Source organism: Castor canadensis, chromosome 6 (genome assembly GCF_047511655.1).
Source record: "Castor canadensis chromosome 6, mCasCan1.hap1v2, whole genome shotgun sequence".
NCBI lineage: Eukaryota > Metazoa > Chordata > Mammalia > Rodentia > Castoridae > Castor > Castor canadensis.
Window position 1 is genome coordinate 18,836,076 of NC_133391.1, and position 12,567 is coordinate 18,848,642.

Sequence of the window (12,567 nt, forward strand, 5' to 3'; positions counted from 1 at the left end):
TGACAAAGTATGGGCATACTGGGAAAAACACCTTTAAAACTTAAAGATACTCAGAAAGCACTTATGAAAATGCTTGGGATGCATAACCAATAAGAAGGAGCAACACGATGACAGGAAACCCTGTCCTTGTGATGTAAAAGGGAAAGTCTCAAGAGCTCACAGATGTCAAATCCGTGACACAGTCTGGAATTCTCACTCCAGGCCGGGGTTCTGATTAACAGGCCCTACTACTGTGACTTTACTGAGTGAAGCAATGGTGAGCAAGCAGTAAAACCCGGAGGACACAGGATTTAGAGTCACAAGCCCTGGCTGAACTGCGCTTGGGCTGTGCACACATGAGAAAACAGAACAGTTTTCTTCTTAGTCTGCTGGACATCAAACCAGAGCCAGCTGTTTACAAGTATCCTATGAGCTATCCTGTGCCATCCCTCCAGGTGACTATGAGCGGAGACGCACATTTCTCAATGGCTTAAGAAAAAGGAGAGGAGCCGGTGGGACGGTCCTGTGGGTGCCACATCTGTGAGGCCATGGCCTGTGGTGATGAAGAGCACTGTGGAAGCCATGCTGCTGGGCTTCTCCAGGAGACACACCCTCCTTCACTTTGGTTCTTTAAATCTGGACCTAGGGACAGAGTAAGCAGATGGAGCATACAGCCCCTCTCTCAGAACTCACAAGGAAGAAAACCTCAAGGATGCATCATGGCCAAAAAAACAGGAGCCGGTGCTAATCAGCCCTCGGGTATGTTAAAAAAGACAGCTCTCTTGCATGACACACGGTCATGTTTGGTGTCAAGCCTGATGCATGCAAACAAGGCCGCACAGGAAGACCGTGACTGTTCCTCCATGCACGGCCCAGAGGTTGAACCCAGGCTCACACAGAGCTCCAGTCCTCATTGCCAGCCTCAGAGCTATTAGCAGAACACAGAGATTTGATTTCTTGCTTCTTAAACATCATAGGCCCTACAGCCTTTGTTTCAGTCACTTGTGAAGCACTTGCCATGTGGCAAGGCCCTGTGCTAAGTGCTTGAAATGGGTCTACTTATCCAACTCCCATAGTGATCTTATGAGGTCTCTTCAGAAAAGGCTACAGCACAGAGCGGTGCCCATGAACAGGCCCTCATGAGAGGAAAGGGGCCAGAGCTACACTGCCAAGGAAGCAAATAATTAAGCAGAATACACACAGGACCTACGTGCTTAGAAATGCACACACTAGAGGCCAACTATGCACTTTGCACACGATAAACTCTTTAAAGGCTTAAGACTTAAACGGAAGTTCCTGGGTCAGTGTCTTAGCTCACCTAATACCATAGGGTGGGTCATGCGCAAACAACAGTTTACTTCCCACATTCTGGAGGCTGGGGAACAAGGAGCCATCAGGTTTGGCTTCTGGTGAGACTGGAGCCTCTTGTTCATCCTCATATGATAGAAGGGGCCAGGTTTCTCTCTGTGGCATGGATCTTTCTCGTGACCCCTCATATGACTTAATCATGGATTCCTGTGACTCAGGGATTTGTGGGGCTGTGGGCAAAGAGGAAGCAGGGCCTGGAAGAGGAATCCACTGCTGTCAAAAACAAAACAACAACAACAACAACAAACAATACTCACCAGGAAGAGGAAAAGCTCTCTGGGAAATAGACTCTGAGGAAATTTTTAAGGGCCTCATAAGCAGTACTACCTAAGCCCATGCCTGTTACTTCCAGTGGGGATCTGTTTCCATGAGCACATGGCTGACTCAGTCCTTAGATTCAGCAGGACTAACACAAACCCACACACATCAGCCTCATCCCCACCCAAGAAACTGCAATACTACTTCTTCCCTGAGCATTCTGTCCTAGGCTCCACAGATTTTAACACAAAGTTTCCTTTGGTTCTTCAGATGTCCTCAAGGGAGCTTTCTGAGCTCTGCACTGGGCAGAATCACAGGATTAACAAGGTGAGTGACAACTATCACCTATGGTTTCCAAGGAAGGAAAGACAAAATGGTAAATACCAGGCTTCTTACTGAGGAACAACTACAGTACTGAGCTGGAGAGGACTTCAAGCCCCAGTACTGAAAAAAAAAAAAAAAAAAAAAAAAAAAAACTGGGACGGGAAGAGGCCTCTGGCCAAGAGTCTTAGCATCCATTCGGAATCAGTTTGCTTTCCCAGGTCCTGGCACACAGGGGCTGCAGCACATGTGTGAGGGGGCCAGGATGAAGCCCCCCACACTTGCTGCACCACCCTCTTGATTGCCTTTCCTGTTGGGTGCAGGAATACATACGTGCCTATTTTACCCACCAGAAATGAAACTGAACTAAACAGCCTTTTTCTGATCCCACTTCCCACACAGGCTGTACCTCTCATCCCACTTTGCAGGAAAACACAAAAGAATCATTTATACTATGGTCCCATCTCTCCTTCTGGCCAGGCTCTCCCCAACTACTCCACCAAAACTACTCTTCCCAAGCTAAGCAGGTTACATAGCTTGTAGCCTTGGGACTGCTACTGTGCAAACCCACTGTGCAGTAAGAAGGATGGCACCTACCAGAGCTCTGGACTGGGTGAGAATCAAAAGGTCTGTGAGGAAACAGCAGCAGGTATCCACTCCACCGACCTTCATGTGGCACTGGGCACGCACTATAAACACCGAGAAGAACAACGACACTGTTTTGATCCAGACAGCAGTCCAGGTGAGCGCATCAGGCTCCTGCTGCATTGTAGTTTCTTCAGCCTCAGCTCCAGAGACCCTCCCAGGCAGAAAAGAGCTCACATCCTAGGTGCTGTCTGCAACCTGCCCTGGTGACAAGATACAAGCAGAGGCAGGCGCGATGGCACACTAGAGGGTAAAGTCACTCGGATAACATGTTCGTCTTCAAATAAGATTATTACTAGTGTTAGGCTGACTATGGTGGTATACACCTGTGATCTCATCTAAACAGGGAAGTGGAAGTGAAAGGGCTGCAATTCCAGGCCAATTCCAGTCCAAAAAGTTAGTAAGACTCTATCTCAAATGGCAAGCTGGGTGTGGTGGTGCACATCTGTAATCCCAACTACTTGGGAGATAGACATGGGGGTTTACAATCCAAGACCAGGCCCAGGCAAAAGTGTGAGACCTTATCTGAAAAATAAACTAAAGCAAAAAGAGAGGAGGAGTGGCTCAAGCCATAGCGCGTCTGCCTAGCTAGCCTGAGGCCCTAAATTCAAACCTCAGTACAGCAAAACAGAAAAGAACATAAGTAGTACTATATTAGCTTACTGCTCCAGGAACACTAAGATTGCTTTACTTCTACTTCAAAAATAAAGATCGGGACTACACATTCACATGACCTTTGAGCAGAATGGGATGGAAATGGTAATGTTTATCTTGTTTTTCTGAAAACCATTAATCATTATGCCACAACAACAAAAAACAGGCCATCTCTAATCACTTTATCTTGAGTTTGCATATGAAAACGTCTAATCTAGAACATGCTGAGTGAAGAAATACATTAAATAAACTGGTCGGCCAGTGTAGCTTTTAGTCCTGTTTATCTACACGTAGAATATTTTAAAGTGGCAATATCCTTTTGAGGAATAAGAATATGTTAAATATTTAATTTCTTGAGATTATAAAGATATCATTAAGAATAAAAAGCATGAACAATCTTTGTGCTCACAGAGATACACAGTTTCATTTTCCCAAACTGGCAATAACTTCTCTTTATCTTCCAGCTAGAACCTTGCTTACTTATAAATAATCCTGAACCCTTCCATTACCCTATGGCCCACCCAGTGTCTCCTAAGGAAAAGATTATTCTGGATCATCCATCTCTGGCCGCCCAACCTCATGCTGCACTTGCTGCCCCCAGGGCCTCTCCATGCACTGGAGCCTTCTGGTAACCCCCACGGACTCTCTTTAAAAACGTGGCTCCAAGCCTCTCTTCACCTCTGCTCACTTAAGAAACACCACGAGCTCCACCCACCTTCTTCATTCTGATGCCACCAAAGCCACTTCCTACCTGTCGTTCCCACCCTGAGGGACTTGAGGAATCACCAGGTCTGCCTACTGATTTGCTAAGGGGGGAACCACAGGAGGTAAGAATGAAAGTTTGGTTCTTCTACAAAGGTCCAAACCTTGAGGCATCATATATCCCTCCAGTTGGTATTATTAGAAATGATTTGTATAAGAAAACTACATTTGGTATATCAGTAATTACTCTACCATTTTTCAAGATTCAGAGAGACTTTCTACCCAAGGAAGAAACCCATCTGGACAGCTGTGATTCACAGCATCTTTTTATTGAATACATATGGAAATTCATACTTGAAATATTTACAAGACAGCATTACACCCAAAACAATATTTCACCCATTTAGACATCTTATCCAAATAGAAAAATACAGAAGAAAGCATTTCCAAAAGAAGAGTTTGCAAGGTAACAGGTAACAAGGAGAGCTTGTAGGGGAACGGGATGTGGGCACACTGAGCGCCACTGCCCCGACGCTGACAGTGCTCAGCTGTGTGGCCCTCGCTGTGCACTGAGGAGCTGTGTATGCAGCTATCATAGCTTCTGTCACAGTTTCTATTCTGTCCAAAAAGATGGGCTAGAGACAGACTGAGACAGCATGAGAAGAGCATAACCTGGCAGAAACATCCGTATGTAAAACATACCCATCAGTCCAGAGGTGGAGTGGGGGGAAACAGGTGTGTCACTTCCACAAACTGAACTTCATTTAATCTTTACAACCACCATGGAAACAGGTATCATTAACCTCAAGCCCAGGAGCACTACGAGCCAGATGCTCGTGACATGAGCCTGGTTACCTGCGACAGAAGTGGCTTACACTGCCACCCCAGTGCAATTATCAACAGCACCATATGCCACTCCCCAGTGTCTGCTTGAACAACTGCCTCCAAGTAGAAGACAGCAAAGGTTTTCTTACATAAAGTACATACAGCCACATCAGAAGCAAGATTGCAGTTTTGGGGAAAACCAGTACTACGTTAATAAAAAGGTTGGTAGCTGCCATTCATTGAGCTGTTTAAGTGCTAAGCCATTTACAGACATAACTTAGTGCCCAAGCAACCAATGGAACAGATATTTTTATGTCCGATATTTTAAGTGAGAAGACTGGAGGTCTTAGACACTAAGGAAAACCTTAGCAACCAATGTCACACCATCAATTAACAGGAGATGCTGACATACACTCAACTCTGATTCCAGTGATGCAAGACGATTTCTCACACTATAGACACTGTCCCTTGGGACATCCTAGTAGATAGCTGGGAGAGGGGAACCAAATATTTGTGGGGGGGGGGAGGGTAGGGAGAGAGAGATGGATACAGTTGATACAACATAGCATTATATGACAATAAAAGCTATCTTCTTCCTATGGGTTGTGAACTTCCTTGACATGGTGAGTTTATACATTTTTCTCAAATGCAGAAATGCTGGATTCTGCCCTATTCTATTTTTTTTTTTTTTAGTAAGAATTAAAAAGTGGAGTTTTCACAGCTCCACTTTAGATGAAAGACACCATCTTTGGGCTAGGATACAGCTCAGTGCTACAGCATTTTAAACTATGTATGTAAGGGCCCAACACTACCAAAAAAAAACAAACCTCTTTGCAAGATTGCCTTGTCAGAGGTTACAAAAGTGATGCCGCACTTTGATCCTCTTACTTGCATGTCTTCCTGTCTACATTCAGTTACACACACTCTAAGTGGCCAGAGATGGAAACCAGGCCATAGAGAATGATGGTCCTCGCCCAATCCAGGAGATGGTTGTGGTCCCACATCTATCAGATCACTGCAGAGACCTCATTTCCAGTCGAACAGAAGAATGCAAACCAGCAGTAAATGTTGACGAGACCTCACTGACCCAACCTACCTCCTTAAGATGATTGCAGTGGTTAAAGAAATCACCTTGTAAAGAATCTGGTGTAACGCACATGCATGCACACACACAGTTCTCTAAGTGTAAATGTGAAGCATAAATACACATTGTCTGTACATGTTTCTTTTTCTGGAGATAACCAAGCAACTTCTAATAATTGTTACATTTAGGTGGAAGAAATGACAACTAAGGAGATAGTGTCTTTTTGTACACTTTAAACCTACTGTGTTGTTTTTAAATGAGTGACTGCTTTAAATAGACAATGACTGATACTTTGCTTTTGCTTAAAACTTATTTTCTAGACTTTCAAGAAAATAGATGTTGGAACAAAAATTTTCTTCGGTTATCAATCTTTGCCTTCTGAGGAGGAAATTAAACAAGCCTGAAAACTGTTTCAAGAAGTATAAAATCAAATTCTATTTAAAATCACAAGAGGGTGACTTGCAATGAACACTCCTTGCTGGAGTCAGCTGATCTCATTCCCTTCTGTTATTTCCACCCTGCAATGAGGGGCAGCACTGCCCGGCCTTCCCAGCGTCCTGCACAGCACAGAGACCAAAGCTATTCCTAGTGACAAAGGGGTTAGAGGTATCAGCAAATCCATAAACACTGCTGGAAAAACAGCCATGTGCAGAACAAACACTGCAAACATAAACAACATAATTAATCGGGAATGACTGGCACCATTACTTCACACAGGAGCCTGTTCCTTATAAAAGGATAAGGTAGATCCCCCTTCTCACTCTCTCCTGTCCCTTTCACCTTCTGTACATGTACTTTCAAGAACAAAGGTCCTTCCCGGATGTTGGCACCTTGAAATTGAACTTCCAGTCTCCAGAACTGAGAGCCAACAAATTTCTGCTCATGATAGATGACCCAGGCCCAAGCATTCTGTTTTAACAGACTGTGCAGGGGCCGCTGTCTTTCATTATTACAGGGACACTGGGTCCCATACCTGCAGAAGCACCATTCAGGTTTCACAGGCATTCACAAGACTGAGTCTGAACAAACATTAAACAGCAGTTTGCATTCTGTTTTTGAACAGCTGCCCAGGAGTTCATCCACCCGCACATCACATCAACAATGTAACTCACATCACATCAACAATGGATGGGAGTTCCATGTACACCCAATGCCTCCAGTGACCTGCCTACTGTTTAATTCCATTCAATGCATATAACTTTATGACAGATACAGATTTTTCCAAAAAAGGCATATAATGAAATCTTGGACATTTGGTCAACCTCTTATTTTTGTGTTCTTTAAAAAAGTGCTTTCTTACAGCACACAACATTCCAGCACATTTGTTCACGCTGATGATCAGGTCAGGATAAGTGGTATACCCATCACCTCAGACACCTGCCATTTCTTTGTGTTGGGGAACATTCTCCACTCCCCATCTGCTCACTTACTTACTGTCAACCACAGTTATCCATCTGTGCTATGGGCTATTAAGTTATTCCTTCTGCCTGTACCCTATTAGCCATCCTTTCCCTGCCCCTCCTCCTCCACGCCCTGCCGGGTCCTGGTACCAACTACTCAATTCTCAGCTTCCACATGTAAGTCAGAACACACAGCACTGCAGTTCTCTGCCTGACATATTTTAAGTAACACGATATCCTCCAGCTCCATGCATGTGGCTGCAAATGAAAAATTTCCATTTTATGCCAGATGACATTTCATGGTGCATATACACTCATTCCTCCACCAGTGGACACCTAGGCTGAGTTCACATCTCGGGTGCTGTGACAAGCCATGGCGAGCAGGAGTCTCTTGGACACACTGCTTTCCACTCTTTTGGGAGAGCAGGGTCACAGCATGGTCCTGTTTCTGGTGTTTTGAGGAATCTCCATTCTGTTTTCATGGTGGCTAGACTAATTCACATTCCCACCAACAGTGTATGGGAGACCCCTTCCCCACATCCTCACCAGCACTTGCTACTGTCTTTTCGATGACAGTCACTCTAGCTGGAGTCTGACACCTAACTGGTTCTGATTTGCTTTTCCCAGGTGACTGTGATGGAAAGCATCTCCTCACAATTGTTGTCAATCTCTACACCCTTTTGTGGAAAGTGTCTATTCAGGACATTTGGCCATTTTTAATTGGATTTTTTTTTAACTGTTGAGGTGTTTGAGTTGCTTGTTATACTATGGAATTTAGTCCTTTGTTAAAGGAATAGTTTCAAATATTTCCTTTCATTCTGCAGGCTGCCCCTCCATTCCATGGATTGTTTTCTTAACTGCACAGAAGTTTTTCAGTTTGCTGCCATCACCTTTGCCTCCTTTTGCTTTTGTTGTCTGTACATTCAGAGCCATATCTAAAACATCTTTATCCCAAATAATGTCTTACAATATTTCCCTTTGTTTCCTCCTGGAAGCTTCAGTTTGGGGTCTTACATGTATTACTTTGATCCACTGGAGTTTATTTTTGTACATGGTGAGGGATAAGGGACTAATTTTTTTCTTTTGCATATGGATATCTGGTTTTCCCAGCATCATTTATTGAAGAGACTGTTCTTTCTCCAATGAATGGGCTTGCTATCTTTGTTGAAAGTCAATCAGCTGCACATGTGTGAATTTATGCCTGGTTCTCTACTCTGTTCCAAGGTCTGTGCATCTGTTTTTATGCTAGTACCATGCTGTTTTCGTTACCAGAGCTCTGTAGTATGTTTGGAATATACTACATTATTTTGCCTATTAAGAGTCATCTATGGTTCCAAGTTCAGGAGTATTTTTCCTCTATTTCTGTGAAGCATGTGATTGGTAATTTGATAGGAGTTGCATTGAGTTGATCTGTAGATCACTTTGGGTAATATGGACATTTTTTTTTTCATTTTTCTTTTATTATTCATATGTGCATACAAGGCTTGGTTTATTTCTCCCCCCTGCCCCCACCCCCTCCCTTACCACCCACTCCACCCCCTCCCGCTCCCCCCCTCAATACCCAGCAGAAACTATTTTGCCCTTATCTCTAATTTTGTTGTAGAGAGAGTATAAGCAATAATAGGAAGGAACAAGGGGTTTTGCTGGTTGAGATAAAGATAGCTATACAGGGCATTGACTCACATTGATTTCCTGTGCGTGGGTGTTACCTTCTAGGTTAATTCTTTTTGATCTAACCTTTTCTCTAGTACCTGGTCCCCTTTTCCTATTGGCCTCAGTTGCTTTGAGGTATCTGCTTTAGTTTCTCTGCATTAAGGGCAACAAATGCTAGCTAGTTTTTTAGGTGTCTTACCTATCCTCACCCCTCCCTTGTGTGCTCTTGCTTTTATCATGTGCTCATAGTCCAATCCCATTGTTGTGTTTGCCCTTGATCTAATGTCCACATATGAGGGAGAACATACGATTTTTGGTTTTTTGAGCCAGGCTAACCTCACTCAGAATGATGTTCTCCAATTCCATCCATTTACCAGCGAATGATAACATTTCGTTCTTCTTCATGGCTGCATAAAATTCCATTGTGTATAGATACCACATTTTCTTAATCCATTCGTCAGTGGTGGGGCATCTTGGCTGTTTCCATAACTTGGCTATTGTGAATAGTGCCGCAATAAACATGGATGTGCAGGTGCCTCTGGAGTAACAGTCTTTTGGGTATATCCCCAAGAGTGGTATTGCTGGATCAAATGGTAGATCGATGAATATGGACATTTTTAACATTTATTCTTCCAGTCTGTAAACACAGGGGATACATTTCCATTTTTTGTGTCCTCCTCAACTTACTTCATCAGGTTTTATGATATTCGTTGTAGAGATCATGCACTTTCCTTGCTTACACTTATTCCTAGGTGTTTTATTTATTTTGGTGGCTCCTGTGAATAGGTTTGTTCTCCTAATTTCTTTCTCTGAAATTTCATTCTTGGTGTGTGAAGATGCTACTGATCTCTGTGTGGACTCTGTATCCTGCAACCTTACTGACCTTGTCTGTCAGTGCTGGGGATGTTTTGGGAGTCTTCAGGCTTATACATACAACCAAGTCATCTGCAAGCAGGGACAGTCTATCTTTTCCTCTGCCTTATTGCTCAGGCTGACTTCCAATAAGGTATAGACTAAGAGGGATGAAAATGGACTTCCACAAATTTTCCTGATCTCATAGGAAATGATTTCAGCTTTTCTCTACACAGTGAGATGTAGGCTCAGTTTGTCATAGTCTCGATTTTGTGGAGATACATGGAGATCTTTAACATCAAGGAATATTTGTTTATTTTCACATACTTAACATCAAGGGACATTTATTTATTTATACATACTGGGAATTGAACTCAGGGCCTCACACTTGGGAGGCAAGTGCTCCACCACTTAAGCCAGAATTCCAGTCCAGGATATTGAATTTTACTGAATGTTTTCTCTACATCTGTTGAGAGGATTGTTGGGTTTCGGGCTTCGGTCTTTCCGTGTGATGTGCTACTGTTGATCTGCATGTGTTGAGCTATCCTTGGTTCTGGGATAAACCCTACCTGGTCCTGGAGCATGACGGGTTTTAAGTGCTACGAGGCTTGAGTTGCTGGGATTCTGTGGAGAATCTCTGCATGTACTGGGGACATTTGCTGGTTGTTTTCTCCTCTTGTTACTTTATTTATTTGGATCTTCTCCTTTTTCTCTTGGCTTGCCTAGCTAAAGACTTGCCAGTGTTGTTTATCTTTTCAAAAGACCAGCTCCTCATTTCCCTGACCTTTTAATTTATTCTGCTCTGTCTTTTAAAAAAATTTCTTCCCATCTATTAACTTTGACTTTGGTTTGTTCTTGTTTTTCTTGTCCCTTGGATTGCATCATTAGGTTCTTTTCCTTTCTCTCTCTCTCTCTCTCTCTCTCTTTTAGTGGTACCTGGGATTGGACCCAGGGCCTCATGCTTGCTAGGCAAACACTCTACCACTTGAACCACACCCTCAGCTCACATGCAGAGCTATAAGCATCCTTCTTAACACTGCTTTTGCTATATCTAGTAGGTTGATAGTTTGTATTTTTGTTTTCATTTGATTCAGGAAAATTTTAAACTGCTTGATTTCTTCATTGGCCTTTGAGTTGTGAATGCTGTCAATTTTTGTGTGTGTATAATTTGTAAAGCTGTTCTTGTTGATTTCCAGTTTTATTCCAAGTGGTCACTTTTGTGGGTTTGCTGAGCTTTGTTTTGCAGCCTGCCATACAGTCTATCTAGGGAACATTCCATGTGCAGATGAGGAGCATGTGTATTCTGCAGTGTGAGGGAGGTGTGGTGAGGTGTTCCCTAGATGTCTGCTGGCTCCACTTCTTGGAGAGCATAGTTTAATTCTGCTGTTCCTTTGCTGATGTTTGTCTGGACAGTCTGTGCACAGATGAAAGTGAGACACTTTTACTGTGTTAGGAACCTCACCCGCATTAGATCTCATGCTGTGTGCTTTATGTGCTTGGGTGTTCCAGTGTTGGGTGCATGTGTACTTATCATTTTCTCTTAGTGAACTGATCCCTTCATGGTTATGAAGTAGTCTTCATCTCTTTGTATGGTTGTTGACTTACACTCTGTTTTATCTGATGTGAATATAGCTGTTCCTGCGAGCAAGCCAGCATTCTTCTAAGCTTTCTACACTGCTCTAAGTCTGTATTTTATCAGCATTGTGCCACTGTTACGTATTTTTGCAGATACTGGGCCATGCACAGACCCAGCAGGCACGCCACTACAGAGTCACACCTCCAACTGCCTATTTTTATTTTAAATTTGTTTGTTGGTAATGGAGCTTTAACTCAGGGCCTCCTGCTTATTAGGCAAGCACTCTATCACTCAAACCAAGCACCCAGCCCTTTTGGATTTACTTATTTTTCAGGCAGAGCCTCGTTTTTTTGCCCCCAGCCAGGCTGGACCACAATCTCTTATCTACCTGCCAGTAGTTGGGATGACAGGTAAGTACTGTTTGGTTGTACCTGGCTTGTTGATTGAGATGGGGATCCACATGACCTTCACCTTCCAAGTAACTGGGGTTACAGATGTGAGTCTCTGCAGCTGGACCCCTGTTTTTAAATTAATATCCAGCATTACAACTTCGCCTTCATCTTAGTATTCTTTATAAACATTTGGCTCTTATTTATTCGATAAAAATGAAATTCAGAGTTGCTGGTTTGTGAAAAACCCCTAGTGAGACTTTGATTAGAATTACATTAAACTTACAGATCAATGTAAAGAAATGTAAAATAATTAAAGAATTGTTTTCCTACCCAGAAACACTGGGTTCCTCCATCCTTGGAGTGGTTTGGTATGCAGCTCAATTCTCATCTTATTTTGTTGTTATCATGAATGAGTTTTTTTTCTTGTTTTTGAATTGGTTACTATCACTATTTACAAAAGATCACGTCCTACAATACTGGTGGAAACACTTTGTCTGGAAACAGCTTGCTCCCCCAACTTCTCTTGGTGCACTGAGCATCCAGATGTCACAGTGTTATTTGGTGGTGAGAGATGTAGGTAACTCCAACTCTGATGTATTTCACTACTGTTGGTATGTTAGTTGTTGACAGCTTAATTCCAACTTTGACTATAAAACTATAGATATTTCCCATAAAATACAAACAGTGGATATCTCTAACAGTTAGATAATAGGTGATTTTATTTTCCTTCACATTTTGCCAGTAAATGGGTTTCTGTATTTATTTTTAATGAATTTTCTTGGTCATGGACTCATTTAAGAATTTTTACTAATGTTATTAATCATACAAAGTAGTGGGTTTCATTATGGCATTTCTGAC

At 42.8% G+C, this 12,567-nt stretch overlaps 1 protein-coding gene across 3 annotated transcripts in view; it reads right to left on the reverse strand.

Moving 5' to 3' along the window:
- The window catches only part of Rassf8 (Ras association domain family member 8), a 77,164-nt gene that overhangs the window by 37,548 nt on the left and 27,049 nt on the right, over window positions 1-12,567 (reverse strand). The window contains exon 1 of one of the 3 annotated variants that reach the window (XM_020164722.2): window positions 2,524-2,615. The exons of the other annotated variants lie outside the window; for them this stretch is intronic. The gene's annotated coding sequence lies outside the window, so the exon portion shown is untranslated. Of the gene's footprint in view, window positions 1-2,523; window positions 2,616-12,567 lie in introns of those variants that run through there. 3 annotated transcript variants of the gene reach the window in all.